The following is a 20,720-nucleotide window of genomic DNA, read 5'->3' on the forward strand; positions in this document are numbered from 1 at the left end:
TGGAAGATCTCACACCAGCTCTGCTATGCTTCAGCCCAGAAGTGACACACCACTTTCACTCACAGCCCATGTTCTACAACTAGTCATGTAACTATAGGTGGAAAGATAGAAATGTCAAGGACATAAAGTGAAATGTTTGATGGCCACCATTGTCCTTGTCACATTAAAAATCACATTACAGATATATATAAAATTTTATTCCCTTCTTTGCCCTTAAAATTATATCATAAGCTTTTTCCCCACATCATTAAATCTCTTCATAAACATATAGATATAATCCTTCATTACTCAGTCAGTTTTACTATCATAGCTTCTGCACAGCAAAGGAAACAATCAACAAAACTAAAAGGCAACCTACAGAATGGGAGAAGATATTTGCAAGTGACATATCTGATGAAATACCCAAAATATATAAAGAACTTAAACAACTCCATACCCAGGGACACCTGAGTGGCTCAGTCAGTTAAGCTTCCAACTCTTGATTTCAGCTTAGGTCATGATCTAAGGGTTGTGAGATCAAGCCCCATGTAGGGCTCTACATGGGGCATGGAGCCTACTTAAGATTCTCTCTCTCCCTCTCCCTCTGTCCCTCCTCATATCTCTAAAAACAAAAACAAAAACTCAACACCCAAAAAATGAATAATCCAATTTAAAATGGGCAGAAGACATTAATAGACATTTTTCCAAAGAAGACATTCAGATGGCCAACAGACACATAAAAAGACACTCAATATCACTGATCATCAGGGAAATACAAATCAAATAAAAACTACAATGATATATCACCCCACACCGGTCACAATGGCTAAAATTAAAAACATAAGAAATAACAGGTGTTGGCCAGGTTGTGGAGAAAGGGGAATCGTCTTGTACTGTTGGTGAGAATGCAAGAAAATAGTATTTACCCAAAGTATTGACCCAAAGAATACAAAAATACTAATTCAAAGGGATGCATGCACCTTTGCTATAAACAGCATTATCTACAATAGCCAAATTATAGAAGCAGTCCAAGTGTTCATCAATTAATGAATGGATAAAGAAAAAGTGGTATATATACACAATGGAATGTTAGTCATAAAAAAAATGAAATCTTGCCATTTGCAATGACATGGATGGAACTAGAGAGTATTATACTAAGCAAAATAAGTCAGAGAAAGACAAATACCATCTGATTTCACTGATTTGTAGAATTTAGAAAATAAAACAAACAAGCAAAGGGGGAAAAGGAGAAAGAGGCAAACCAAGAGACAGACTCTTAACTATAGAGAACAAACTGATGGTTACCAGAGGGGAGATAGGCGGGGGTTGGGTAAAATAGGTGATGGGGATTAGTGAGTGCACTTCTTGTAATAAGCATTGAGTGTTGTATGGAAGTGTTGAATCACTATATTATACACCTGACACTAATATTACACTGTATGTTAACTAACTGAAAATTAAATAAAAACTTTTTAAAAACTATTATAAACATTGCTATGTGAGGTAATTTTCCTAAGTACTTTATGCAGATATTGTCATCTAATTCTTGTAAGTAGTTTATGAGGGAAGTCTAATAGTACATCTACTTTACAGTTCTGCAAATAGAGGCCTAGTGAGTTGAAGTAAATTTTCCAAGCCACAGAGCCAGTAAGGGGTAGATCTGAGGCATATATAGGACTGTCAGACTTCATAGCCCATGCTCTTAACCAATGAGTGTGAACTAAAGGGCTGAGCTACAGTTCAAGTTTGAAACACAGCACTGCTGTGCTAGGCTATTGACCAGGAGGCAGATCATCACAGAAGTGGAAAAGGGTGCGTGAGACCATAAGGATTTGTTGTTACCGGTAATGTGGACAATAGAACAATGACAGATGAAAAATGGGACCCAATAGGATACTGGTCAAATTTTCTAGTTTTCTTCCTTTCTCTGTGAGGTATTTGGAAAAATTACTGATTTCTTTGAATTCATCAAGGTCCCTGGATTCTTAAACCATTTATGAGGGAGGGGGAATAATAAAGATACAGTGGACTCCACTACTCTGGCAATTTGGAGTTTATCAGATTTTAATTAAAAAAAAAAAAAGAAAAAAAAAGGAAAGCTGGCAGCCCTGATGAGATGCCACAAAGAACACAGGCAGGGCAGAAGCAGGGGAAGAAAAAGGGAAAAAAAAAACAGAAGAGTTATAAACATAAGAGTCTTCTTTAAAAATTTAACTATATCTAATCTATCTTTACTTAATGTGTGTTCTCTCCTTAAAGCAAGGATTGATATGTACAGATTTCTGTTGTACATAGTTTTTTGTATTCTTCATACATTTATGTCTTATCATAAAAATTCTAAAAATTGAGGGACTTGCTATATATAATCATGTATGTTAAAATTCTTAATGAACTGAAAGGTTTATATTTAAAAGGCACTATCAATATAATCATTTAAATATTACCACCAATAAATAAATAAATTAATTAATTAATTAATTAATTAATATTACCACCACAACTGTGTCTTAAAACTAAACCACATATCAAACTTAAGCATGCTGTCTTAGCCTGCTCAGGATGCTAAAACAAATATACCATAGACTGGGTAGCTAAAACAAAAAACATTTATTTCTCACAGTTCTGGAGACTGGGAAGTCCAAGATCAAAGTGCTGGTAGGTGTGATATATGGTTAGACCTTCTTCCTGCCTGGTTTATAAGCAGTCCTCTTTGCATGGGACCTCACATGATGGAAGGAGTGAGGGAGTTCTCTGGGCTCCCTCTATAAGAGCATTAATCCCAGTCATGAAGGTGGAGCCTCCCAAAGGCCCTACCTCCTAATGCTATCACATTGGAGGTTATGATTTCAACAATAATTTTGGGGGGAACACAAACATTCAGTCCATAACACACACTAAGTTCTGTTTTAGTAATAAGTCCATTCCTAGACTTACTATAGAGCAGAAAGACACATGAGAAATTTCTATTGGTCAAGTTTTATGTACTTAGAAGGTGTATTAGATGCCCAGGGCCACCATAACAAATTACCACAAACTTGGATGGTTTAAAACAAAATTTATTGTCTCCCAGTTCTGGAGGTTAGAAGTCTAAAATCAAGAAGTCAGCAGGGCCGTGCTCTCTCCGAAGGCTCTAGGGAAGACTCTCCTTGCTTATTCCTTTGTTTGGTGCTTGCTGGTTGGCACTCCTTGTCATTCCATAGCACATAGATGCATCACCCCAATATGTGCCTCCATCATCACATAGCATTCTTCTATATGTGTCTGAATTTCTTTTTATAAGGACACCAGTCCCTGGAGTAGAGCCCATTCTAATGTACTATGTCCTCATCTTAAATTGATTACATCTGCAAAGAACTTACTTCCAAATAAGGTTATATTCAAGGGATCTGGGGTCAGAATTTCAACATGTTTTGCCTGGAGGATACAATTCAATGCACAACAGAAGTCATAAAAGTGTTGTCATGTCTTCCTTGGAAGTATAGGTGAAGATGGCAGAAAGAGAATTACTCTTCACCAACTTTAGTGGAAGGCTCTGTGTTGAGTCATGAGAAATGTTTACCAGTAGATCCATATTCAAACAGTCTATCATATGCTTAACACATAGATTTTCAATCTTGAGTGGGTTTGGGGGAGCAAAACTGGGTACTTTTATCCCATATATAACAGTGTTTACCTAACAATCAATAAAAAGAGTTCCAGGTTCAAACAAACCATCTTACAAAGGAAATTTGGCAACCAACCCATTTGAAAGTTAGGAATTGCTTAGAATTTTGGCCATTACTCATTTTTCTCTCTTTTTTCTAAGGTTACGAGCTCTGTTATTTGATAACTACTATTTGTAAATGCTACTGGAACTTATAATAATCCCTGAACTAAAGGGTTAGCGACAAATATTAACAAATAATGATGATGATAATCATAACGCTGTTGATAATGTTAGCAATAAATCTAAACAGACATTTTTATGAATGTAGTAGCCTTCTGTTTTTATCATAAGTAAATTGTTAAAAGTAGATAACTACATTCAAGTGTTTATTATTTCTTACATAATAAGTACAGATAGAGATCCGGAGCTTATGTTAAAAATAAAAAAAAAAATTAACCAAAGCTCAAAATAAATATATTCAGTAGGGAACAATAGTCTTATAACAATGTAGCCTTTCGCAGAGCACCTTAGAGTGATGAATCATTGTACTTGATGATCTTAAACAAGTTTACATATAATTAGAGAGGCATGGAAGTTAGGGAGCTGGTATTGTTGTTTTACACAGAAACCTAGCACCAGACATCTAATAAACATTCAGACTTTGTATTTGAATTATGTAAGACTTACAACAACCTTAACAGAAAATAAAAATCCCTGGTCAAACTGTAAAATGATTTTTCACTTCCGTTTCTGAGTCACTTATTGCAAAAAGCAAGACAAAAATAAAGCACACAATCAGGAAAGGAGTCAAGCTAATTTTGTGTGATAGATAGATAGATAGATAGATAGATAGATAGATAGATAGATATTGTGTCTTAAGTGTATAATACACACATGCTTGTAATTTGAGTAATCTGGGGGAGGAATACTCACAAATATGTTGTGATATTGTAGTTTTTAAGCTTTTAATCTGCATTACTAACACTTAAAACTTTTAGAGACCAAATTTTATTTTAAATTATCCAGAAGAAAGAAAATTATCCAGGAGAGGAATCTTTGTGGTTTTAGTCATTTAATATATATTATGCTTTTCTTCTAAAAATTAAAATCTTGAATAAGATTGTTGTCTTCCAAGGTCCTGCCTTCTTATTACAAGTACCCTATCTTCATTAGGGTATTCTGCTATCTGGTTGTCCCTCCTCCACCTAAATACTGCAATCCTTACTACTTCAAACCCTTTATTTTTTAGTCTGTAACCCAGGACTCTCATCCCAATGCTTCTCTCCTAGGATGTGACACTATTAAGGCCTGATCTCAGCTTCAACGGATCACACTTCCAACAGAAGAGTGCTGACTAAGCCCTTAACAAAGGAGGAAGAACCAAACAAAACAAAAACCTTTCCTTTACCATATCAAACATGATTATAAGATTTGAACTTACAAAGTGATCCTTCAGCTGCCTCCAGCCCTCATACTTCCCCTCCCTTCAGGCTTTCTCTACCAGCCCTGAGAGCCTAATCACAGTTACATTGCTAAGACCTGGGGACCATTCTCCTGGGTTGCTAGGTTGCTACTTCTCATCCTCATGTCATTCAGCTGTGTAACAAGTTCTGTTTCCTCATCTGTCCTGAACCTACAAAAGAAAGACCTCTCATTTATAGATGAAACTATAAAAGCCTCTCTTCTTCATGAATCCTAGATAGCAAAGCTCCAGAATATGTGCCTATTTCTCCTTAAATCCTCAAACTCTCAAACAACTCTATCTCAACTATCAATTCTCACTGGTTCCTAAACTCCATAAAAATCTGCTTTTTTTCCACAGGAACCTTCTGTTGCTTTTCCTGTAACCCTGCTGGTATGAAACAGGAGGTAGAATGCTTTGATGAATTGGTCAAGTCCAGAAAAATAGGTGTACACCATGCCAGGAACCTAAGCTCAGAAAATTTAAGACATAATCAACTATTTGTGATGCTCTACTTAATAATAATAGTAGTAATAGATTGATTATGTTTCTTTGGGTCCTTCAGATGTAAAAGAACAAAACTCTAAATGGAGGCAGAAATCAGCCAGGATAGACAAATCCCAAGAAAGACATGATAGCCCTAGAGCCCTCATCTTTGAGCCTGAGCCCCCCGCCCCCCTCCCCGCCCAGCATGATCTAATATTTACAAAACTCAAATGGAGCAGACTGGGCAGGCAGGACCTTTGCCAGAGACCAACATATTCAAATGGGTAAGGTCACTTGATAAATAATATCTGGAAAATGATTCCAATTAAAATATTCCCCCCAAAATCTAAATATGCTCTAAATACAGTTCTATATGTAGATAGACATATCACTGTTAAAATGAAGACATAAACCACATTGGTGAAACTAAGCAAGAGAAATCATTAAGTCTTTGCCATGTTCAGTCTCACATTTCTGGCCACTTGCCTTGTGATGAACGAAGCTGATAATGGAAGAATTATATCCACAACCAGGCATTATACCCATGAGCTTGATACAAGGGCAACTTTGCTCACTTGGAAAATTAAATTTGCTGAATTAACAGCCCACCAGCCCAGTTGGAATGATAGTGTAGAAGGGCATTACTTAAAATAACAAATATGACATAATAACAACTAATGGCCCTATGAATGATATAGATGCAGATTTTCTTTTTTAACTCACCTCTCCCTGCTAATGAAACTGCACATAATAGGCATTGTATCTTCTCAAAACCAGTGGTGTTGAGCTTTGGCCATATGTGGAAAGAATAATATTTATAAATAAATTTGAATGAACTATAGCACTACTTGATAATTACATTCTGAAACACTGAGTTTATACTACCATGGAATAATCATGATACACAAAAAGAAATGCCTTAGGTAAATATACAAGAGGCTCAGTATCCATGTTTCCATACCCAAAAGCACTACGAAGCAAAAATCCCTTTGACATCCTTCAAATCAACAACAGAATTTACACATGATTATACTTATTATGTATATAAGTTTAATGTATGATAAAGATCACTAATTAGTGCAGAAAAGAATACACAATAAATGATGCTGTGATAAATTTGTAGCTGTATCTCATAAATAAATTTCAGATGGATAACAGATTTAAATGCAAAAATTTAACTTTATAATGCCTAAAGGAAAATATAAAGAATTTTATGTAAAAAAATGTACATTGGAAAAAAGTAATGGGAGTCATCTTAAAAGTTGTAAAAGTTTTTAAAGTGAAAGATTGATACATCTTTTTTCTTTCCTTTTTAAAAAATTTAATTGTGGCAAAATATACATAAAATTTTCCATTTTAACCATTTTTAAGTGTATAACTCAAGAGAATTAAATAAATTTATACTGTTATAAACCATCACACTATTTTCAGAACCTTTTCATCATCCCAAACAGAAACTCTACCCATTAAGCATTAACCTTCTTTTCTCTCCCCCCTGCCTCTCAGCCCCTGGTAACCTCTATTCTACTTATTATCTCTGTGGATTTGCCTATTTCTGTCTACTTTACATATATAGAATCATGTAATATTTTTTGTCTTTAAATATTATTTAATATTATTAAATATTAAATAAAAAAATAAAATTTTTTTATTTTATTTCACTTAGAATAATGTTTTCAAGGTTCATCCATGTTGTAGCATTTCAGGGTTTTCCTATTTTTAGTGGCTAAATAATGTCCATGTTATATAAATATCATACATACAGTGTTAATCCATTCACCTGTTGATAGACACCTGAATTGTTTCCATCTTTTGGCTATGGTGAATAATGCTGCTATGAACATCAGGGCACACATACCTGTTTTTTTATTATTTCTAGTACGTAGCTGGTATTGGAATTGCTGGATCATATAATAATTCTGTTTAATTTTTGAGGAACTACCAAACTGTTTTCTATTGTAATATCTTATTGTTTAACCTTTGCATCATCTGAACATACATCCCCTATTTTGTTATTTTTTCTTTTTTAATGTGTTAATATTTTTCCAATATTTTTATTTTTTAATTTTTTCTTGCAAAATACAAATAACATAAAATTTATTTTCTTAATGATTTTTAAGTATACAGTTCAGGGGTATTAATTAAGTACATTACACTGTTGTGCAACCATTACTACCATCCATCTCCAGAACTCCTTTCATCTTGCAAAACTGAAGTTTTGTTCTCATTAAACAATATCTTTCCATGAGCCCCTCTCCCCAACCCCTGGCAATCACCATTTTACTATTTAATTTTTTTAAAGCCTCACCCTCCCTGCATGCTCCAATCATTGGTAACCACCATTCTACTCTCTGTTACTATAAGGTCAGCTTTTTTATTTGTTTTTTGTTCTTTTTCACTTAGAATAATGTCCTCCAGTTTCATCCATATTGTCACAAATGACAGAATTTCCTTCTCTCTGAAAGCTGAATAATATTCCACTCTAAATATCACATTTTGTTTATCCATTCATCAGTCAACAAACATTTAGATTATTTCCATATCCTGACTATTGTGAATAATACTGCAATGAACATGGGAATGCATATATCTTTTAGAGATACTAATTTCATTTCCTTTGGTTATATACCCAGTAGTGTAATTACTAGGCCATACGGTAGTTTTTTTTTAATTTGTTGGGGAACTTCCATACTTTTTTCCATAGTGGCTGCACCAATTTACATTCCCATCAACAGTGCATAAGGATTTTTCTCCACATCCCCACAAACACTTGTTATCTTTTGACTTTTTGAAAATAACTATCCTAACAGGTATGAGGTGATATGTCATTGTGATTTTGATTTGCATTTCCCTGATGATGAATGATGTTGATCACCTCTTCATGTACCTGTGGCCATTTGTATGTCTATTCAAGTCCTTGGCCAATTTTAGAATCAGGTTACTTGGGCAGCGCCGGTGGCTCAGTGGTCTAGTGCTGCCTGCAGCCCAGGGCGTGATCCTGGAGACCCGAGATTGAGTCCCACATCAGGCTCCCTGCATGGAGCCTGCTTCTCCCTCTGCCTGTGTCTCTGCTTCTCTCTCTCCTCCTGTGTATTCTCATGAATAAATAAATAAAATCTTTAAAAAAAAAAAAAGAATCAGGTTACTTGTTTTTTTTACTATTGAGTTGTAAGATACTCTTGTATCTAAGTGTCCCTTATATATTTTGGATATTTGCTCCTTATCAGATATATGGGTTTGCAAATATTTTCTCACATTTCATAGGTTGCCTTTTCATTTTGTTGGTTCCATATATGCCAAAAGCACAAAATCAAAAAGTAAAAAGAAATGGAGAGAAATACAGAAATATGATGGACCAAGAGTCAATATAGCAAGAGCATACAAAGATTAAGAAAAATCCTAAAATTGTAATAAACCAATTACAAATGGCATAAGTAGATTCACAAAATTATAAATACAAACAGCTAATATATATGGTGGTGTATGTTAAACACGTATGATCAAAAATTTGAACAAGATTATTTTTGGCCTATCCAATTAGCAATAATTTTTTTAATGTTTGATTCTACTTCACCTCACCAGAGTTAGTAGAAAAGAAGGAAATGAGATCTGCTGATCACAAAGAAAAAATATTTAAAGATCCTTCTGGCAAAAAGAAAAGTGCCACAGGGAATTACCTCATCTCATACCCCAAGCAGCACTGCTGTCAGAGGCCCTGGAATGTTCCAATCCACAATCCCATGTTGCCCATCTTCTGAGATGTGTTCTAGACTTTATCTTTCAAATCCATAACTACCAAGCTTTCTTCTTGCTGAGATATGCCTAATTTTCAGTTATTTACATTCTTACTTTCACTCCTGATCTTGTATCTCCCAGTCTTTTAGATGGAGTCCCTAACTTCTGCTGTCTGTTGTCCTGAACTTGACTCCTTTTCCTGCTAACATGATAGATGCTAAACCTCCTCATATCTAGTAGAATTCCCAGCCTTTGCCTCCCCTGACCAATCTAATATCTTTTTATTCACACTGAAGTGGAATCATATAATCATATTGATAATCACTATCTATACCAAAGATAATAAAAGGAGCTAACTTTATGATATACTTCCTATGATCCAGGCATTATGTTGAATGCTTTACATACATTCTTCAATGGAGACTTCATAACCCTCTGAAATGGATAAGTAGTAGTATTTTTATTTTGCTTTGAGGAAGATGTTAAGTGACTCACCAGCCTCATATAGCTGCTGACTCTGGTCAAGTCAGCTTGATCCCTACATGTACTATACTGCCTCCCTCGGCTTTTATTACATGGAACACTTCTTGAAGACGATGGTTTGACTTACAGAAAGAAGTTCCTATTATAATAAACAATGTATATATAACATCCTACTGCATTTACAGCATCTAGCCAGGGAAATAAAATATTTTCTGGGAAACAAGTGAGTACTGAAGTAAACAGAGCCTTATATTACTTATCATAAATCATTATTTTCTATGATTTTTCTAGAAATATGAACTTGATAGATACAAAACAAAACTAAAATAAAACCATTATACCATCCCATAACAATAAAAGGCCACTAAATGACAGGAGAACATAGTCATATATAAAACCAGATATTAGTATGCCAGGATGTTGAATGGAACTTTTCCTATGGCCCCAGTACTGGCCCTAGAGTCTGCAGATGAAATCTAGCCTAGCCTCCCATATCTAAAGGGACAGATGCCTTTCCTCAAGGCTTAATAAGTAGTCAAAACTAAGACTATGACTAGGAGCCATCAACCCAACCCTCACACTTCTTCCCAGCTTGGGCAGGAAGAGGAGAGTGAATGGAATCCCCCAGCCTTGTTTATTATAAGGAAATTTTCTTTTCCCTCTCTTACAAAGCCAAGTTTGTTGGAGAGAGAGATGTGCTGCCCTAAAAACTCCTGGCAGACTTGGGGGCAACTACAGGAAAGGAGACCCACTATGCATCTCACCATGCTGTGAGTGGAGCACAGAAGAGCCTGGCATGTGAATTGTAGGGTGGGTTTGGCCTGAAGATGGGGACATGCACCTGTACACAGGGACTTGTGCCCACTTTTCCCTAGATTTCTGAAGGCAAGAGGCTTACTGGAGTAGCCTTGCAGAAGCACAAGGAAATACAGAGTAATAATCCTGGGAAGGGAAAGCTGTGTGGCACCTCCACCCCAGTTTCACGATAGAAGAAAACCCCAGTGGTTTCCCTTGGTCCACAGAAAGGACTATACAACAGATGATGGACAAAGAGACAAAAAGGGCTATCTGGACAGCCAGAACAAATGAGGTGACAATCTACCAGGGAGAAGGGAGGAGGTATGAACCATGGCTGAGTTGCCCCTCTCTAAGAAAGTCCTCACTGACAGTGTGGGCCAGGTTGAATAAGAAACCATCATATGGAGACCATTACATCAGCAAAGACTGCTAGAAACTGATAGAACCAGAGTGACCAGAGTATGTATGGGTACCTTTCCACAACTGGCAGGTAGTCAAGGGTGTAAGATTACTGTTACCTCCTCTATCCAAGAGCACCTTGCCCTAGTCATGAATTATCTACAGGACAGAGAGAGGGGAGGAAGTGTCTTAGGAGCTCATTGTATCTTTCTATCTATATCATCTATGTATTTATCTCTATGTCTATTTCTTAACACCTCTCTCGGTCTCAGGCTCTCTCCCCCACTCCCTCCCTCTTTTTCCAGTCCCTGCTTCCAACCCACTTTTTGGGTCCCTGGAGCAATGGGTTGGGGGAAAGTTTTAAATTGTATTGGACTGAACTTTATTCACCCAAAATGACCATTAGGTTTTGATACTTACTTAGATTCCATTAAAGGAAGGGAAAAGAAGGTTCTTTAGAGTTTAATAGAAAGAAGTCTCTGGAAAAAAGTTAAAGTGCTTAGTATTTACCACTGAGTTGTCAATCTGTAGATTATATTATACTACACTATACTGGAAGAACTCTTGCCAGAACCTTACCAAAAGTAACCCAATTTCCAGGACAATGTGCAAGAGTGACTGAGGTGAGCTCTAGTTTCTAATCTTTTTTGAAAAAAAAAAGTCATTTAATACAATTTCCATTCCATGGCATTCTATCACTAGAAATCAGGGCACCACAAGTAAAAAAATCAAATCAAAGACATAAGTCACATTTATGCACATCAGATAAACCTGAGATGGAACCTGCAGCCCCTCTCTGTGAGTCATCTCAATACTACAGAAAGCTGTGACCCTCTGTTTCCAGGAGGACCAGTCATACAGTTCTGCTGTGCAGATGAGTCATAAGAAACCTGGCCAACCGTACTTGACATCCTCAAAACACCTCCCTAGGAGCTGGCCATTTTCTTTCCATTCACTCTTATTCTTTTTTTTTTCCCTCATATTTCTTTCCAGAAGCCACCCTTATTTGAATTAGTATGACAAGAATATCCTACTTGCTGCCCTATGGAAAGGACAAGAAGACTTTCAAAAATCAGTACAACTACAAAATGATTCTACTATAGGATCCTTACTTATAAAAGTAAAATCGTTTTTTTTTTTTTTCTCCACCAGAAAACGGTCCAGATTCTCAACAGTCTCCAGTCTCAGCTTGGTACCATAATTGCCATAAATAAACTTCTTACGCACTAAAACCAGTTTTGCCCTTTTCCCAGGAGGCTTTTGTAAAGCTCAACATAAATTCAGCTATCTCATATGATGCAATTGTGATTTAGGAAAAGCCAAGACCATCATCAATACACAGTTCCATCCTCCCACACCAACAGCCCAATCTAACTGCTGCCAAGTCCCCAAACCCTGAAACTCCCACCCACAAGCTGCCAAACCCTCTGGTTGCCCTATCACTGGCAGATGCTACGATGCTCTGTCAGTAAAAGGTTTGTGAGAAACTGAAAAGTGTACAAAATCAAACAGAATGCAAAGACATTTTTACTGAACTCAGTATTTCAGGATTCTGGAATACTTAATGCTTAAGAATTAAGAGAGATTTGGGGATTCATAGCCCTGTGTTTCTGTCTGTCCAACTTTAAAATGGCTACTACCTGCCTACCCCAAAAGAAATCAGAGATGGCAGTTTGTAAAGACTTTCAACGTGTTCCCTGAAAAGCATCATATACATACAACTCTGTCAATGCAAAATATTTCGATCATGGGGAGACTCGGATGTGCCATAGTCATTATTTCTACAATAAAGCAATACAATGAATACTCACCAGTTGAGCCAAGTTATTCTGCTAAGGGGGAAGCCATATACCACTGTCATTTACATGTACCACATTGAGCTACGTCTAAAGACACTGACTAAAACCCAGACTCCTCGAGTCCTAGCCTTGTGCTCTTTCCATTCCTTTCTTCTGTGTCCCAGCCTCATACAAATCCACTCTCCCCACATATATCCTCCCACCCAAGTCTCACCTCTGTGCTATTACCCATGCACTTCAAGTCCCCAAACTCCTCCTCTGACTGCTTGAGCTGACCTTCTCTTTTCCTGATGTTTAACCCAATCCCTCCTTGGCATGGCACCATACTTTTAACACCATGCACCTAAAACTTGGGCTTCTCATGCTTCCCAATCACTACCTTCTGTTTCAGATTTCACTCTACCCAGCCCCAAGACTACTGTCTGATTCCTGAGCCCCAGGCCTCTCTCAGCTAATTCTCTGCCTGAAAGCTTATGTACTGCAGTAGTATGTAGGTTTTCTGTGGAATTCATTCTACTGTGCTATAAACAAATGGCTACAAAGTCAGTGGCTTGAAATGACATAAATTTATTATTTTATATTTCTGTAGGTCAGACATTTGATATAGGTCTCACTGGACTAAAACCAAGATGTGCTCCCTTCTAAAAGTTTTGGAGAGAATTAATTGACTTGCCTTTTCCAGCTTTGCAGAGGCCACCCCCGTATATTGACTCATGGCCCCTTCCTGCACCTTCAGAGCCAGCAACCTAGCATGGCTCTGAGACTGCTTCTTCATCACTTCTCTTTCCCTGACTCTCTTCTTCTGCCTCCCTCTCCCAACTTTTAAGGACCTTTGTGATAACATTGAGCCCACCAGGAGATCCCAGGATCTTAAGAATATCTCAGGGCATTGAGGTCAACTGATTAGCAACCTGAATTCCATCTGCAACCTTAATTTGCTTTTGCTACATGATCTGATGTATTCACAGGTTCTGAGTATTAGGACATGGACATTTTTGGGGGTATCGTTAATCCTTCTTCCCTTCAGCATCTGCTGCTCATTCATCCCTTGACACTCTCCACCCCAACAGAAGAATGGGTTCTTGATTGACTGAATCCCCAAATGACTATTAGGCTCATCTCACCCTCTATGCCCCAGTGATCTTTTGAAGGCTCTCCAGACCTCTCCTCTTCAGAGGTCTGGGAAGGGCATCAACCAGGCCAATCCACACTCCTCTGTCTACATAGAGCCAAGTGGGGCTGAACCTAGAAATAGAGAAGAGAAAGGTGAGAACTAGCATGGAATCCAAGAACCCAGAAAGAGCAGTACATGCAGTGCTATTGCTAGGGTTGGCCTTGGTGCTGATCAAAAACAATGTAAACACATAGGACACTGAATGTGTAGGTTGAGCTTTCAAAAGGAAATTCTGGGGACCAAACCTCATACTAGAAATTATGAAAAACCACTACATTGTGAGGTAATCTACATTGTGCTTTAGGGAAAAAAAAAAAAAAGCTCCAACTCAACTGTAGGAGACATTATGGAATCAGCCCTATGGAGTCCTGTTAACCACCTTATAAAGACTTATTTTTCAAAAAAAAAAATTTTGAAACAATTAAAGATTCACTGGAAGTTGCAAATATATAACAAAGAGATCCCATGTCCCTTTACCCAGTTCTCTCCCCAATGAATGCATCTTACGGAACTATAGTACAAAATTAAAACCAGGAAATGACATTTATATAGTACATGTGTATGGTTCTATGCCATAAGACATATATATTTTTTAAAGATTTTATTTATTTATTCATGAGAGATGAGAGACACAGGAAGAAGGCAGAGACATAGGCAGAGGGTGAAGCAGGCTCCTCGCAGAGAGCCCGACACTGGACTCAATCCCGGAGCTCCAGGATCATGCCCTGGGCTGAAAGCAGACACTCAACCGCTGAGCCACTCAGGTGTCCCAAGACTTATATTTTAAAAATCATAACTGGACAATTGAATATAGGTCTATATTCACCACTCAGTCAGAACCCTACAAAGATGGCAGTAATACTCCATGGAGCTTATGGACCTACCTTCTACCACCAGACCTGGACTGGGGAGCTTCTGGGAATCCACACAACCCCAACGTCAAGTGTGCAGTGAAGCACAGAGAACTTGACATGGGCTGACATCTGCAATGCAAAACCATAGGGAACGCTCAGTCCTTGAGACACAACCTGCTGAAAACAGGAAATGTTCTTGAAGCATTTTTGTATGGTTTACCTCAGTATATGGGGATTGTCTTAAAACTTCAAGGATGCCAGCCATCTCTCAGAAGAGGTGGGAGAGCTGACTGAAATCCCATCCAGGGTCTCTCTTCTTTCTCTCCACTCCAGGAAAGAACTTAAGAAAAATCCTCTGAGTTAGCACCACAAACTATGGCAGAATCTTAGACCTACCAGGGTCCCCAGGGACTTTATAGTTTGGTCCTATTCTTTACCTTACATATAAGGAAACTGAGACATAGAGGGGTGGAGGAGAGATTGCTCAGTCATATAGGTGGTTAGTGATTGTGCCAGGATTAGAACCTGAATCTTCTAACTCCCAAACTGGCACATTTTCTAGTATCTACATTATCTACAAATATATGTTTCAAATACATGCTCCTGAAACTTTGACATGAATTTAAGAATCATGTTATTTCCAAGAAAGGGAATAACATAATAAATGAGTAATGCTGTGTGGAATGAATTTGAGTGGGTCAGAAGTTGATACAGGAGACTGGTGAAGAGGCTGATGGAATACATTGAGGAATCTATACCATGGCTTCAACGTAAGTGATGGCAATAAAATTAGAGGAAAGCAAAAGGATTCAAGATATATGTTAGAAGGAGAGTCAGAGTTAGCCAAACTCTTTCATGTGGGTCATCAGTAGCCATTTTCTGCTTCATCCAGGGAGGCCTAAGGATCCAGACTATAAACATGAAATTGACCAAAGCTGAGTAAACTATATGGAAGCTACCCCTGAGAACCTGGCCTCATTGCCACTGTCCCTAGTAGGACTCACCAACAGGTACTCAGTTCAGATGGTTCCACTTGTCTTGGCAAGCAACACCTACTTGGTTCGCACATTTATAGACCTCACTTCCTACCACTTAGCTTCCTGCCTAGAAAACTGACACCCAAACTGTGGCCCAGAACTAGGTTCAATTGTATGCTTGGGTTTGGGTACTGACATCTTTGTCAGTATCAGCTCTACCATATCTGTGGAAGTTTTTCTACTTGCAAGTTCAAGTTAGCCCAAGTTTAGTGTCGTCTTAAGAGCTTCCTACCCTGTGTGTCCCGAAAGGCAAAGCAACAGCGATCCTAATGCTGGTGTAACCATTAGATGAAACCTAAATCATCTAAGCATTCAGCATATGGCCAGCTCATGAATCTATCCCTTCTACCCAAGAGCCTCTGGTTCCCTGAAGAGCTGGAACCAATTCACCTGGGAACCTGACCTCTTATCTAATGTCTGTAAGCACTTTCCTGAGACTGGCTTTCCGCACACCTCTGTCTCCCACACTCCTCTGGGGCTTGCAACCCAGACACACACAGACACCAAAAACAACTGTCAACTCAAAACCTGTTGTTCTCTGCATGTTTCTCTCGGATTGGATGCTGGTCCACATGAGAGTTGGTTTTGCCACATTCCCCAGTCTTAGTTTGGATCTTTCCATAGGGAAAAATCTGCCTTGTTTGAAATGTACAGTGGTAAAGGGAAAAGAGAATGGGCAACTCTCAAGTATTCGTGATTTTTTTTTTTTTTTTTGTATTCGTGATTTAAAAGCAAATTCATGCAACCACTTTGATGAAAAATTTGGCAAAGTCTTGAAAAGTTAAAGATGCAGATATCCAGTAACCCTACTTCTAGGCATACACCCAAGAGAAAGGGATGATATGCCCACTAAATAAAACATACAAGGTTGTACAGAGCCACTTTTTTCTTTTTGTGTGTTTGTTTTGTTCTGTTTGTTTTTTAAGTAAGTTCTATGCCCAACATGGGGCTTGAACTCACAACCCTGAGATTAAGAGTCACATGCTCTACAACTGAGCCACCAGGCACCCCCACAAGCCACTTTATTCTTAATAGCAAAAAACTGTAAATAATCCAAATCTCCAACAAAAGAATAAACAAATTGTGTTATAATCATTAAATGGTATATCACTAAGCAATTTAAAGAAAACATACTAATATATATAATATGAATGGATCTCATAAATACTATGTTAAACCAAATAATCTAGACCAAACAGGTACATACTATGTGATTCCATTTACAAGAAGCTCTAAAAAAAAAAAAAAAAAAAACAAGAAGCTCTACAAAAGGCAAAAACTAATCTAATGTAGGTCAAACTAGTGGTTATCTCTAGTGGGACATGGGGAGTGGGGCTACTGACTGGCAGGGGCCATAGGGAAACTCTCTTGGGTCATAGAAATAGTCTAGATTTTTATCTGCGTGGTGGTCACATAGATGTATACATATGTGAAATGTCATCAAATTATGCACTTAAAATTTGTCATTTTACTGTTATCTAAATTATACCTCAAAGGTATAAAAACTACAACAAATAACAATAACATGTTATCACTATAAAATGTTTTAAATAAAGATAAGCAAAAGTGAATCTATCATTCACTTTGCACCACTCAGATCTGACTACTCTTAAGTGCCTTTTGTAGCCATATCTTTTTAACTTACAATTCATACTGCTTTTTAAAGCAGTTGTTTTCTATTCAAAGTATTTATAATTTAATTGTTTTATTAAGGAGTGATCTTCAAACATTGTTGTAGCAGGAACTTCTTATGGGTACCTTCAACATACAAATATTGCTCTGGTAAAAGCATATTTAGGTAGGCATGCCCTGTCTGCCAGCCCTTCACCGCCCACGTCTGGCAGCCCCTGAGTCCTCTTAGGAGTACTCATGCAGCCTCAAACCACTGTCTTGGTTTCTTTTGTGACGAATGCATCCCAGTTTGCAAATGACCCACAGTTTGTTCAACTCTGGTGGTGACAGAAGTACCAAGACCTGAGTATCCACAGCCTCTTCTCCTTTAGACCCACAAAGGAAACTCTGCAGTTATCTATTGACCCGATTCATGGAGTTCATTCACTCACTCCTCTCTCAACATCCCTCAAAAAAAGATGGCTTCATCCAACCCAGTAATAATAAGGCCATTTTGAGGTAGATAGGTGCATGAAGAAAACAAAAAGACTTGTGAGGTCTTACACTGACTGGCAAGGGAAAGAATCATCAGCTGGAAAATAAACCCAGGAAAGGGGAAAATGGGGAGGAAGAAGATAAAGCTAGGCCCAAGAAAGAATATGAGAGAAATTTTGGACAAAGAGGTAATGGAGCAAATTGGAAGTAGCTGCAGAGGATGGGGAAACTGGGAGTTAGGGGAATTTGACATTGTGAAGAGGTGGGTCAGGAAAACCCTAAAATGCCTTTTCTAACATAAGCTTACTAGTACCCCAGCCAATGCTATTTTTTTAATAATACAGCATTTTTTCTGTTGACCTAAAATTTGTAACTTCATTATATACTAATATGTTATATATACTTGTGACTGTTTCTAGACCTTTGATTCTCTTGTTAGGATCTGATGATCTATTTCTGAACTCATTCCACACAAAACAAATCATCACAGCTCCATAATGTGCTTTAATAATTTACAGGGCAATTCTCCCTTCATTTTTTCTAAAATGTTTTTTAGAGATCTTTCAATGTTTGTAATTCCATTTAAACTTTAGAATCATGTTGTGGCATTCCCAAAACCTAATCTAATTTTGGTTAAAATTTAAAGAATAAGTTAGAGGAATTTTTATAATGTTGTAAAATTTTATAATTATAATTAGTTTTATAATTTTGAGTCTTTTCATCCAGAAATGTGGTCTGTATCCACTTATCCAAGTCTTTTCTCATCCCTTAGGAAATTTTGTTGCTTTCTTCATACAGTCCTATTTCTTGACAAATTGATTCCTAAGTCTCTGTATATTTTTATTTTAACTGTGGAAGGGATCGTTTTTTGCGATTATGTTTTAGCTGGTATATGTTGGTTCATATATACATGTGAAATTAGCATGCATATATGTACATATATGTATGCATATACATGCATGTGTATATGTCATATATGTGTATATGCACACGTACTCTAACTAGACTACTAAAAATTCATTTTAGCTCTAGAAGTTTTTCATTTGATTCATTTGTTTTCTAAGTACTTTCTAGGTAATAATAATTTATCTCTTCTGTTCCAATATTTAGCCTTAATTTATCTTTCTCTTTTTAAAACAATGGCTAGGATGGGGCATATGAGTGGCTCAGTCAATTAAACATCCAATTCCTGATTTCAGCTCAGGTCATGAATCCGGACCATGAGATCAAGCCCCAAGTCAGGCTCTGCACTGGGCATGCATAGATCCTGCTTGAGATTCTCTCTCTCCCTCTCCCTAAGCACCTTTCCTATGCCAGTGTACATGCTCTCTAAATAAATAAATAAATAAATAAATAAATAAATAAATAAATAAATAAATAAAGTTACCATCCATGTTGTTTGTTTGTTCTTCACTATAATTTTTGCTCAACTTCTTATTTTTAACTGTCTAGGTCACTGTTACAACAGCATATAGTTAATTAACTGTTGGTTTGGTTTTTCTTTTAAGATTTTATTCATTTATTCATGAGAGACACAGAGAGAGAGAGAGAGAGAGAGAGAGAGAGAGAGGCAGAGACACAGGCAGAAAGAGAAGCAGGCTCCATGCAGGGTGCTCGACGTGGGACTCGATCCTGGGTCTCCAGGATCATGCCCTGGGCGAAGGCGATGCTAAACCGCTGAGCCACCGGGGCTGCCCTTGGTTTGGTTTGTTTTTTTGTTTGTTTGTTTGTTTTGTTTTTTTAATTTATTTATTCATGATAGTCACACAGAGAGAGAGAGAGAAAGGCAGAGACACAGGCAGTGGGAGAAGCAGGCTCCATGCACCAGGAGCCCGATGTGGGATTTGATCCCGGGACTCCAGGATCGCGCCCTGGGCCAAAGGCAGGCGCCAAACCGCTGCGCCACCCAGGGGTCCTTTTGGTTTGGTTTTAATAGAGGTAAAATATACATACTATGAAATGTCTAACCTTAAGTGTACAATTCAGTGAGTTTTGATAAATATACATACCCATATAACTACCGTGGTCCCAATCAAGATATCAAATACTTCCATCATTCCAGCAAGTTACTGTGTACCCCCATAGACAACCACTGTTCTTATTTCTATAAACACAAATTTTCCCCTTCTATAATTTTATATAAATCGAATCATTCAGTACATATTATTTTGTGTCTTGTTTCTTGCACTCAAACGATGTGTTTGGGATTTGCTCATGTTGCTGTATAAATCAGTAGGTCATTCTTTTTTCTTGCTGGGTATTTAAATGACTTCTACCATAATTTATCCTTCTGTTGATGGATATTTGGGTTCTTACCAGTTTGGGGCTGGAATAAATAAACTTGCTGTGAGCATAGGTCTTCATTTCTTTTGGATAAATAGCTAGAAGTAGAATTTCTGAGCCACAGGTGTACAACTAATTTTATATGAAACTACCAGAAATTTTTCCAAAGTGACTGTGTAATTTTATACTCTCACCAGCAGTTTCTCTACATCTTCACCAACAACTGGTTTTGTCTTTTTAATTTTAGCTATCGTATTAGGTATGAAATGGTATTTCATACTTTTGTGTTTTCCCTGAAGACTAATGGTACTGAGCAACTGCAGGTGCTTATACATCTTCCTTCATGAACCACCTGCTCAAGTCTTTTGACCATTTTGTATTGGGTTTCTATTAATACTGGTTTATAGATGTGTATTGTAAATATTTTTCCCAATACATGTCTTCCCTTTCTGTTCTTGCCATGGTAACTTGATCAGCAA

At 37.4% G+C, this 20,720-nt stretch overlaps 1 long non-coding RNA gene across 2 annotated transcripts in view; it reads right to left on the reverse strand.

Annotated features, from left to right (window-relative positions):
- Nucleotides 1-13,338: 13,338 nt before the first annotated feature.
- Nucleotides 13,339-20,720, reverse strand: part of LOC140641760 (uncharacterized) — a 33,881-nt gene continuing 26,499 nt past the window's right edge. For both annotated transcript variants that reach the window (XR_012038359.1, XR_012038360.1), the window contains exons 2-4: nucleotides 15,036-15,155; nucleotides 14,846-14,944; nucleotides 13,339-14,032 (exon numbers count right to left, since the gene is read on the reverse strand). This is a non-coding gene — a long non-coding RNA (uncharacterized lncRNA). The remainder of the gene's footprint in view (nucleotides 14,033-14,845; nucleotides 14,945-15,035; nucleotides 15,156-20,720) is intronic.

This window comes from Canis lupus, chromosome 10 (assembly GCF_048164855.1).
Source record: "Canis lupus baileyi chromosome 10, mCanLup2.hap1, whole genome shotgun sequence".
In the NCBI taxonomy this organism is placed as follows: Eukaryota; Metazoa; Chordata; class Mammalia; order Carnivora; family Canidae; genus Canis; species Canis lupus.